The sequence below is a fragment of the Cupressus sempervirens genome, chromosome 8 (genome assembly GCF_028749045.1).
Source record: "Cupressus sempervirens isolate cs-2001-9-10 chromosome 8, ASM2874904v1, whole genome shotgun sequence".
NCBI classification, from domain to species: Eukaryota; Viridiplantae; Streptophyta; class Pinopsida; order Cupressales; family Cupressaceae; genus Cupressus; species Cupressus sempervirens.
In genome coordinates this window covers 706,798,050-706,808,208 of record NC_143125.1, presented here as the reverse complement: position 1 = coordinate 706,808,208, position 10,159 = coordinate 706,798,050, and positions in this window count along the sequence as shown.

Sequence of the window (10,159 nt, the reverse complement as noted above, 5' to 3'; positions counted from 1 at the left end):
GGCTTCATGAATAGGTCTGCAATTTGTTCTTTAGTATTCATATATTTCTATCTTACCTCTTTATCTTGTACCAATTCTCTCAAAAAATGATATTTTAGAGAAATATGTTTTATTTTGGCATGCATCATTGGATTCTTTAATATTTTAATTGCACTGGTGTTATCATAGTATATAACCACTGGATCCTTGATCTCTATCTTCATAGCTACCAATAGTTGCTTGAACCAAACAATAGTAAAACAATTAACTGATGCTGCCACATATTTTACCTCTTCAGTGGACTGAGAAATACAATTAAGTTTCTTGCTTGTCCAAGACACTAGTCTTTTATCAAGAAAGAATGCTCCTCCACTAGTGCTCTTTCTGTCATCAACACTTCCTGCCCAATCAGCATGTGTGAATACTTTTAAATCTAAATTGCCTCTTTTTTTGTACCATAAACCATAGTCTTCAGTATCTTTAAGATATTTGATGATTCTTTTGATTGCCATCATGTGGTTTTCTTTGGGATTTGTTGAGAATCTTGCCACCATACCGACTGCTAATGCAATATCAGGCCTTATATGTACTATATACTGCAATTTTTCAATCATTGATATGTATGTGGTCTGATCTAACTCCTTGGAATCATCATTTTTGGAAAGCTTATGTCCAGTAGACATAAGAGTTCCAACTGGTCTTGAGTCTTCCATTCCAAATTTCTTTAGTATCTCTTTGATATATTTAGATTGAGTAATGTAGATGCCATCTTTCTTCTATTGAATCTACAATCAAACAAAGAATTTTATCTCTCCAAACATAGACATCTCAAATTCTTTACTCGTTTCTTCCATAAATGCCTTGCACAAGTCATCATTTCCTATAAATAAAGTGCCATCCATAAATATTTCTACCAAAATAATCTTCTTGTTTGGCCGTTCTTTGATATACAAATTGCTATTATCATTTTTTCTTTGAAAACTAATCTTTATCAAGTAGTTATAAAGTCTTTCATACCAAGCTTTGGGAGCTTGCTTGAGACCATACAATGCTTTGTGTAATTTGTAGATTGTATCTCTTTTGCTGGGATTTACAAAACCTTTAGGTTGTTCTATGTAGACTTCCTCATCAAGAATTCTATTCAAGAATGCAGATTTTACATCTATTTGATAAAATTTAAATCATCTATAAGCTGCATATGCTAGTAAAGTTCTAACACCTTCTAATCTTGCAACAAGAGAAAAAGTTTCACCATAATCAATACCTTCTTCTTGGGAATAACTTTTACATACTAACCTTTCTTTGTTTATGGAAACTTCCCCATCTTCATTTAGCTTATTTATGAATACCCACTTTGTGCCAATTACATTTTTATCCTTGGGACTTGGAATAAGAGTCCAAGTTTTGTTCTTCTCAATCTATTCTATTTCCTCATTCATTTCTTCAATCCAACTCTCATTATCCAAAGCATCTTTAACATTTCTAGGTTCAAATTTAGCAAGCAAACATGTACCTTTTAATTTGTTTCTTGTCATTGTTCCATCTAACTTGTCTCCAATGATCTAATAAGGTGCACGATGCCTTTTGACATATATTGCCAACATGGGTACTTTGGATTTGGAGTTTGTTTCACTGATTTCTTCATGATCTTTTGTATTAAGCTTGAGTCCCACTATTTGTTACTCGAGTCCATCAGACTTGATTTGTTCTAACAATAGTTTAGTAGCTTCTAATAGTGACTTGGGTCCTTTAGATAGTGACTTGAGTTACACTGATTGCAACTCAATAGCTTTTGGAGATTATGGGGACTTAGGAAGTGAGGCCTCCTGACTTCTAGATAGATTTGGCAAAGTATCCGGTTCAAAGTAAACAAATTTTTTGTAATCCTCAAGTTCTTTGTTGCTTACTTCTTCACTCTTTTCTACAAACTCATCAATTCTCACATGTGCACTTTCTATGATTTTATGAGTAGACAAATTCAAACATTTGTATGTTTTACTTCTACAAGAGTATCCTAGGAATATGCCTTCATCACCTTTGACATCAAGTTTACCTTTCCTAGATTCTTTCAAGATATAACATTTGCTATCAAATACTTTTAAGTAACTTACATTAGGTTTGTAGCCATACCATAGTTCATAAGGAGTTTTATTTGAGTCTTTCTTTAGTTGTCCTCTGTTCAAGGTATGCACTACAGTACTAATTGCTTCCCTCTAGTATTTGATTGCAATATTCTTTTCTATCATCAATGTTCTTACACAATCCATGATGGATCTGTTCTTTCTTTTAGCTATACGATTCTACTGAGGTGTACTAGGGGTTGATACTTGTCTCTTAATTCCTTTTTTAATGTAGAATTCATTGAACTCATTGGAAATGAATTCACCACCTTTGTCCGATCTCAAACATTTTAGCTTCTTTCTAGTTTCTTTTTCTACTCTTGCCAAATACCATTTAAATTTTTGAAAAGCTTCAAATTTTTCTTTTAGATACATTATAGTCATCATTCTAGAATAATCATCAATAAATAGAATGAAAAACTTATCTCCATTGTAACTCTCTATTCCAATAGGTCCACATAAGTTTGTATGTACGAGCTCTAAGATTTTTTCAGAATGATAGTTTTTGCTTTTGAAACTAGTTTTTCCCATCTTACCAATTTGACAATTTTTGCATAGACCCATATCAGCTTTCCTCAAGCTAAGAACATCTCTTACTCTTCTATTTTTACTTATTTTGACCAGGTTATCAAAGTTTACATGACATAATATTTTGTGCCATAAGAAACTTTCTTCTACTTGAGCAATAAAACATGAACTTTCACTGAGATCTAGATAGAATAGATTACCTTTTGTTTGTTTGCCCGATCCAACTAGATTTCCTTTTCCATCTAGCAGTTTGGCCTTCCCATTCATGAATTCTACCTTGAATCCAATATTGTTCAACTATGCCACACTCAATAGATTATGCTTTAGTCCTTAAACTCAATAAGCATTGTCACATCTAAGTTCATTGGTTAACAACAAGGTTCATTCTTTCCAAATCTCACACTACCACTATCATAATGTTCCATGTGCTCAAACTTTATTTTGTTTCCAATCATATGATGTGAGCAGCCACTATCAATAATCCATGTATCTTTTTTGCTAACATGAGAGATAAGTTTCATTTTATCTCCTTCATCATATGATTCATCTTTTACAATAATTAATACCATTTCATCTTCATTGTTATTATAATCTATATCCATAAAACAAGATTTCTTACCTTTGTCCTTGTAGTAATTGTAGTTTTTGAATTATTTCTTGCCTTTGAACTTAGTACTTTTCTTTTCATCCTTGTCTTCTTTGTTTGGGCACCTTGCAGCAATGTGACCAACTTCTTCACAAGAAAAATAGATTAGAGGAATATTACCTTTGTACTTTCCTCTGTTGGAATATTTCCTTGCAAGTAGGGCTTCAACAACTTCAAGATCACTATCTAAACTTTCTTCTTCTTCTTCACTTTCTGATTGACTGGCTTTTGATTTCTTACCCTTTTTCTTGAGTGAAAGCTTTGCTTCAAATGCAAACTCAATACCTTTGGAACTAGGGACATAGTTATCATAGTTATCCAACTCAAAAGCTATCAATATTCCAACTAAAGCATCCAAAGTTATATTTCTATTTGGATCACATCTCATTTCTTGAATAGCAAACACTCTAATTGCATAGATAGGAAGAAGGGTTTTGAGTACTTTGCTTACAACTATTTTGTCATCAATGTCTCCTCTTGATGCTTTGATTGCACTGGCACTTGCTTTAATTTTCTCAACATATTTTGCAATGTTTTCATCTTCTCTCATCTTCATTTGATCAAAATATCCTCTAAGACTTTTGGCTTTAGCTCTTCTAACATTATTATCTCCTCCATAGATGGATTTTAGTTTGATCCACATATCATAAGCTATAGTGCAACTTTTGACTTCATCAAATTCAACATAATTAAGAGCAGAAACAATGTCAATCATCATGATGTTATGATTTTTCTTTTCAACAATATCTTCAACTGATAATGTTCCAGTAGGAGTCTTGTATTCACTATAAAGATATTTACAACCTAAATCACTGATAGTTTCTAAATGTAACCTCATAAGTCCTTGCCATGCTGCAAAGTTGTCTCGGTTCAACTTGGGAATCTCTCTTCTATCCGACATCTTAATCTTTAGCTTTGGTCCTTAAAACCTTCTTTGCAAACACCAAAAGCTTTGATACCAATTATTGGAAATATAAGAGGAATCAAATACCACAAAATAAATCCCAAATCCCTTAGATGTCAATATAAATCAAAACTAAACTCTATTGAAACTCGGTAAACACACAAGAAAAATGTTGTAACTCAGTAAACACTAAAATAGCTCGGCAAATGCTTAACATGAAAATCTTAATATATTATTTGTAATTGATATTACTTTAATTTAGTTTCAAACACATAAGAGAAATAGCATGAACACAAGATTTTAACATGGATATCCAATTTGGGAAAAACCACCAATTGCAACTAGTTATTAATTTTCACTCTTTTGAAATGAGCCCTGTTAGGAGCCAACCCTGTTAAAGGTTACAAAACACATTGTCAGGTGTGACCCTATTAGAGGATTTAATCACTCTATTAAGAGTGGCCTTGTTAGAGGTCTTTAGACAATTCAATAGAAATGCCACCTTGTTAGAGGATTTATAAATAACTATTAAGCCAACTTTGTTAAGAGATTTAGATCACTGCTACAATGGTTAGAGAGTAACAATGAGATGACCTAATTCCTGATGCAACTGAATTGCTGATTACAGATCTTGATTCTGGCTTGTATACTTGATCCTTCCTAATCAAATGTATCTTTGCATCTCAACAAGGATATTCTTCTTATCCTTCTAATTCACTTCCTCTAAGCATCATCAAATCTTCAATTATGTTCATCTTATTCAATCCTCAACTTGACCTTATGTTTATATCTTACACATTATCAAGTTAGTTTGAATACAACTTAGAATAATTAATATTCATCTTTGCAATCATCTAGAACCAACAAACAATTCAATTGAACTCAATATGCCAAAACAAGAAAATCTTTTGTTAGTTGACCCTGCTTGATGGATACTAACTCAAAGTGATTTTCTTATGTTAATCAAGTGAACTTAGTTAACACTGCATATTCACAAAGTTCCTTTGGTAACTAAGTGACCTCAGTTAATGTTGGTTCTAGCTAACATCTCCTTTATTAACCGAGTGAGCTTGGTTAACACTCAAATTCTACAAACTTTCCTTTGTTGCCCAAGTGAACTTGGTAGACATTGTCTTCTAAACTAGACAAACTCTGGAATGCTCAACAAAATCAGGAAACTATCTTCAATGCCCGAGTGAGCTCGACATACACTGACTGTAAATGATATGACATTTTGTATAACATCAAAGACAATACACAATTAATCAATTTTTTCCAACAGTGTTGTTGATGTAGTATTTCTTCACATAACCTAGTATCAATTCTTAGTTATAATTTTGGGCATATGAAGCTTATCTCATTGATGAGTATATTGAATATATATCTTTCATGTCCTCTTAGAATATTGTCAACATATGTACTTGTAGCAGTTTCATTTCTTTAATTAGAATCTTAAGAGTTCTATGTATGGTTGATGCTTTTAAATCAAATGTTGCAATTATTTTTGGGGTAAGAACAAGGAGTGGATTTACTCTTTCAAATATGCAATTTTGAAGTCAATTTATTATGTAACTAATTAGATATAATTTTCAAGTTCTTGTTTTTTATTAAGGTAAAAACAGGTTTTGAGGGGACCCAAAACCCCTAACAATAGTAAAAAAGATGTTCAAGCATAGCAAAACCAAGAAACAAGATCCTAAGACCAAAAAAAAATACAAAATTAGGTTTTACAGGGACTTGAAACCATAAAATATATCCAGAAAATGCAACCAGGTTTTACAAGGACTTGGAACCTACAAGTTTTACATTTTCAAGTTCTTGTTATTCCTTGTATGATATTGCAAAATGAGCTATGGAGTGGTTTGTAATAAGAGAAAATGGCATTTTTTGTTGAGTTTATTGTGTACTTTTGATTTTTATAGATTAGTGGTGGGATGAATATGTTGAGATAACTTATTACTATGTACTATCTGAATCACATTTTCATATAACAATAAAGGAACATTATATTATTTCAATCTATTACTTTTTTCAGAATCATACTTGCCTGGCATGTCAAGCTCATTTAATTTTATACCTTTAGCAAGTCTAATATAAGCAATAACTCCCACTCATTCACTTGTACAACGATATGTCTATCCACCTCTCCATTAAACTCATTTTCATCTTCAAAGATAACTTCGATTTGATATGTGTGATCAACAAGTCACACCTTATATTTATGCATATTCAAGTGCTTCCAATTGCTAATGATTTCTTTTTTGGTTAGGATTATATCTTTGTTTATTACTCAAAAATATTTGTATAGTGTTGATTTGTGGTGATTGATTGGGAAAACATTATACACTTTTCATAAGCTTTTGTCAAGCATTTTTGAGTTGACCTGTCAACCATTTCCCAAGGTTGACTCATCAAGTATGTTTAGAGTTAACTTGTTAAGACAACATAAGTCATGTAATTTTGGCTTAGGGTTAGGTTTTTTTCTAATGTAAATATATAGCTTCTTGCAGTGGTATTGAGTTGTATGGGACATTGTAGATTGTAATAGGTTGAAGTAACTAGATAATAATATTGGACTTGATGTTTGGTGGACATAGGCTAGGGATTGGGTGAACCACATTAAATCTTTGTTTCTTTTAATCATTTATGTGGTTTTTTTTTTTGTGAAATTGATTATATTTGAATGTAACTATTATTTTTTGTCTATCTAATTATAACACATAGAAGTAGCTCACTCCAACAAATACCTCAAAATGTTAGGAGTTTTCTTTTGCAATTATTAGAACCTTGGAAAGACTGGATTTTTCTTTTTTCCTTTTCTATAATGTCATTTGCACCCTTTGTTACTGGAAATACATGTGTGAGATCTTGTTTATTCAATTAGTCCAACCATATTATAGTGGTTTGGATGATGCAAGTAGGATTATATATAGCTAGATTGTATCTTGCTGGCATTGATTATGTGTTTTGTCTGGTAGAACACCTTTTTTTAACCACACTTAGTGATATAAATTGACAACTAAAAATCATAAAAGGTAATTTTTTTGTATCATATGAAATATTTTTATGAATAAATAGCTCTCTGCAATGATCTAGGCCATTAACTTTTGGTATGTTTTTATAGCATGATCTTGTAGGTTTTCATCACAACATATTCTTCCCAAGATGTTAACACAACTCTTGGAATGTTTTTACATTTAAATGCTTTCTTGGAAATGCATTAAAAAGTAAGAAGTCACGAGGTCAATATATGCAATGAAAGTACTCAAAACACAAAAATAAAACTACAATATATATGATTAGACAAAAAGTGTGCTAGATTTTCAAATTACATAAGAATATGCAAACCATTTAAACCAAGTAAGTATTGAAATTATGTGTGTTGCACACATTTACATAATATTATTTATATTATGTTATATTATTATGTAATGTTGCACTTAGGAGCACCTAGCTAGAAGTGCAACATGTAGATATTCTCATATAATATTCTTGGCGAGTTGTATTGTAACATTGTGATAATATTTGATGTAATTATTTAATATTGGGAGAAAAATAAATTAAGTGTTGGATATCAAATGTGGGTCAATGGGGGTTTTGGTAGCACATTGTTTATGTAATACCACTTGGTAGTTTTGTAGGATCTTGCTACTATAAAAGCTACCACAATGGTAGTTGTTGATGTAAGAGAAAGAGCAAGACAAGTGAGATAGGCTAGCCAAGGGAGCATTTGTGAAGGTTGGAAGTGTGGCATGGGATGTATGGATTCATGTTTGCCTACATGGATTTCTTGGTTGTGGTTATGGCTTTGGAGGCTTTCATAATCATATTGCAATGGCATTTTGCTGAATAATATATAGTGACAGATGCTTTTGGAGTCTAGGTTTTCCCCTCAATTAGGGTTTCCTAGAGTATATCTTGTGTCACATTTTGTGAATATGTTGTCTATTTTCTTGCATGTATATTTTAAGTGCTTATTTGTTTCATATCTATTATGGGTTATTTGGAAACACTGATATTTTTGGTTGCAAGTTTTTTTACAAGTGGTATCAAATCCATAGTTTTGTTATTGCAACCCTTGATTGAATCCATGGGAATGCATGAAAGAATAAAAGAAAGATCAAGATATATGGGTTTTCTAGGTTTTTTTTAATAGATTAGAGGGTTTCAATGTTTTGTTATGATGGGTTGTTGGCTGATTTTGGGCATGTAAAATTATTGTTCAAAAGAGTTTTTTGGATATTTCATTTAAATGAGTGTTTTGGGGGGAGCTTTCAAAAATGACCTCGTGGAAAAAAAATAGACCTCGCCATTGGATTCGGGTTAGCCTTTCCATAAATATTGATATATAATTTTTTCTAGTTTGGCCAAGTTGAGAGAAAATGCAAAGCTTTTTTAGTTGCATCCCATGACGATCGCCAATTTAATCATGCCAAAATTTCTTCATCAAAAAAATGGTTTATATGAGAATATAGGTTGTCTTGGTAAAACAACCATAACTTTCGCTTAGGATGAAATTTTGGGACTTCTTATAGTCCTTGGAAAGATAATTTAAAGCACTACAATTTGGTATAGGTCTGATTCTTTAATTTTGAGACTTTTTCATGTTTTGTGAGCCCAAAATTTAGATATTATTTATTTTTTGCATAACTTTGGGTATAACTTGAGTATACAACATCAGATGTTGCACTTTGAATAGTCAATGGAAGGCACTTGGAGAACTCTACACATTGGTTCAGATTTGATACACGTTTGGCATAGTTTATTTGGTGATATATTGATTCAAATGGTTTATGAGTTATATTGACTAGGGTAACATTGTGAGTTTATGGCATTGTGTGTTTTGGAGATTTGGAGTTTGATGTCATTAAATACTTAGGATATATATTAGATTGATCTCTTGTTGACATGGTTATGAGTGTTTTATTTGGATATGTATTATGACTTGTTGGTTCTACAAGTTGTGTAATATGTAAGCAGTCTATACATATAGGTTACATTTATGACTTGGATATGGGTTGTCTTTACCCATTGATCTTTCATTATTGATGCATATTCATATTGGTGGTTTGAATTTTGGTTACCTGTTCCCTTAATCACATTTTTTTATTTGTCTTCATGTAGAGGGGATGCGATGGTTACTAGGTACAATCATGATGGAGGATTGTGGATAACTATTTTATATTGACAGGGTGGACACTTTGAGAGCTAGATGCTTGATTCATGGATGTGATAATGGTGTCATGGATTTTGGCATACCATGATTGGATATGTAGGTACTTTATTTATGTTCATTGGTATAAATTCATGATTTGGTTATGGTGATAGATCTTCTTGGTTAAGGATCATGATTATTTGGTTTCATTTGTAGAGCTCATGATGTGCACTTTGAGTTCTTTGATGGCTTGATGCCTTGGTTGATTCTGATGGTTAAAAGATAGTTTTTCATCATGATGTCATACACATCTTGGATACATGGTCTAATGGGAGCTTGTGAAAATGATGAGGTGGTAGTATAAGATTGGTTCCTAGTCTAGTTTGTATCTTCTTAGTTTGGAGATGTTGGCTTTACTTGGTAATAACACTTTTGTTGTGTATGTAGACTTGGAAGATCTCTATGTAGGAGATGGTTGTTATGATGTCATCTGTAACTTTGTACTACAGTTAACTGAGAGTTGTTGGCAGTGATATATTTATTGAGTATTTGCAAATGTTGGAGGATGTCTTAGATCCTATTGCTAAAGAAGTGTCTTTGACATTTGCATGGTACACTTGTTTGTGATGGTTATCTTCATGGTGTGTGGAGATGGTTACATCTAGATGATTCATGGGGTTATTGGTAAAGGTTTGGTTTATGATTTCATTTGACATGTTATCCATGGTATTAGGATAGTTTCATCATTATATCATGGTATACTCTTGATACACATTTAGAGTTTTGATAAGTTATGATGTGTTCATATGGAGCATGTTGTCTCTTTG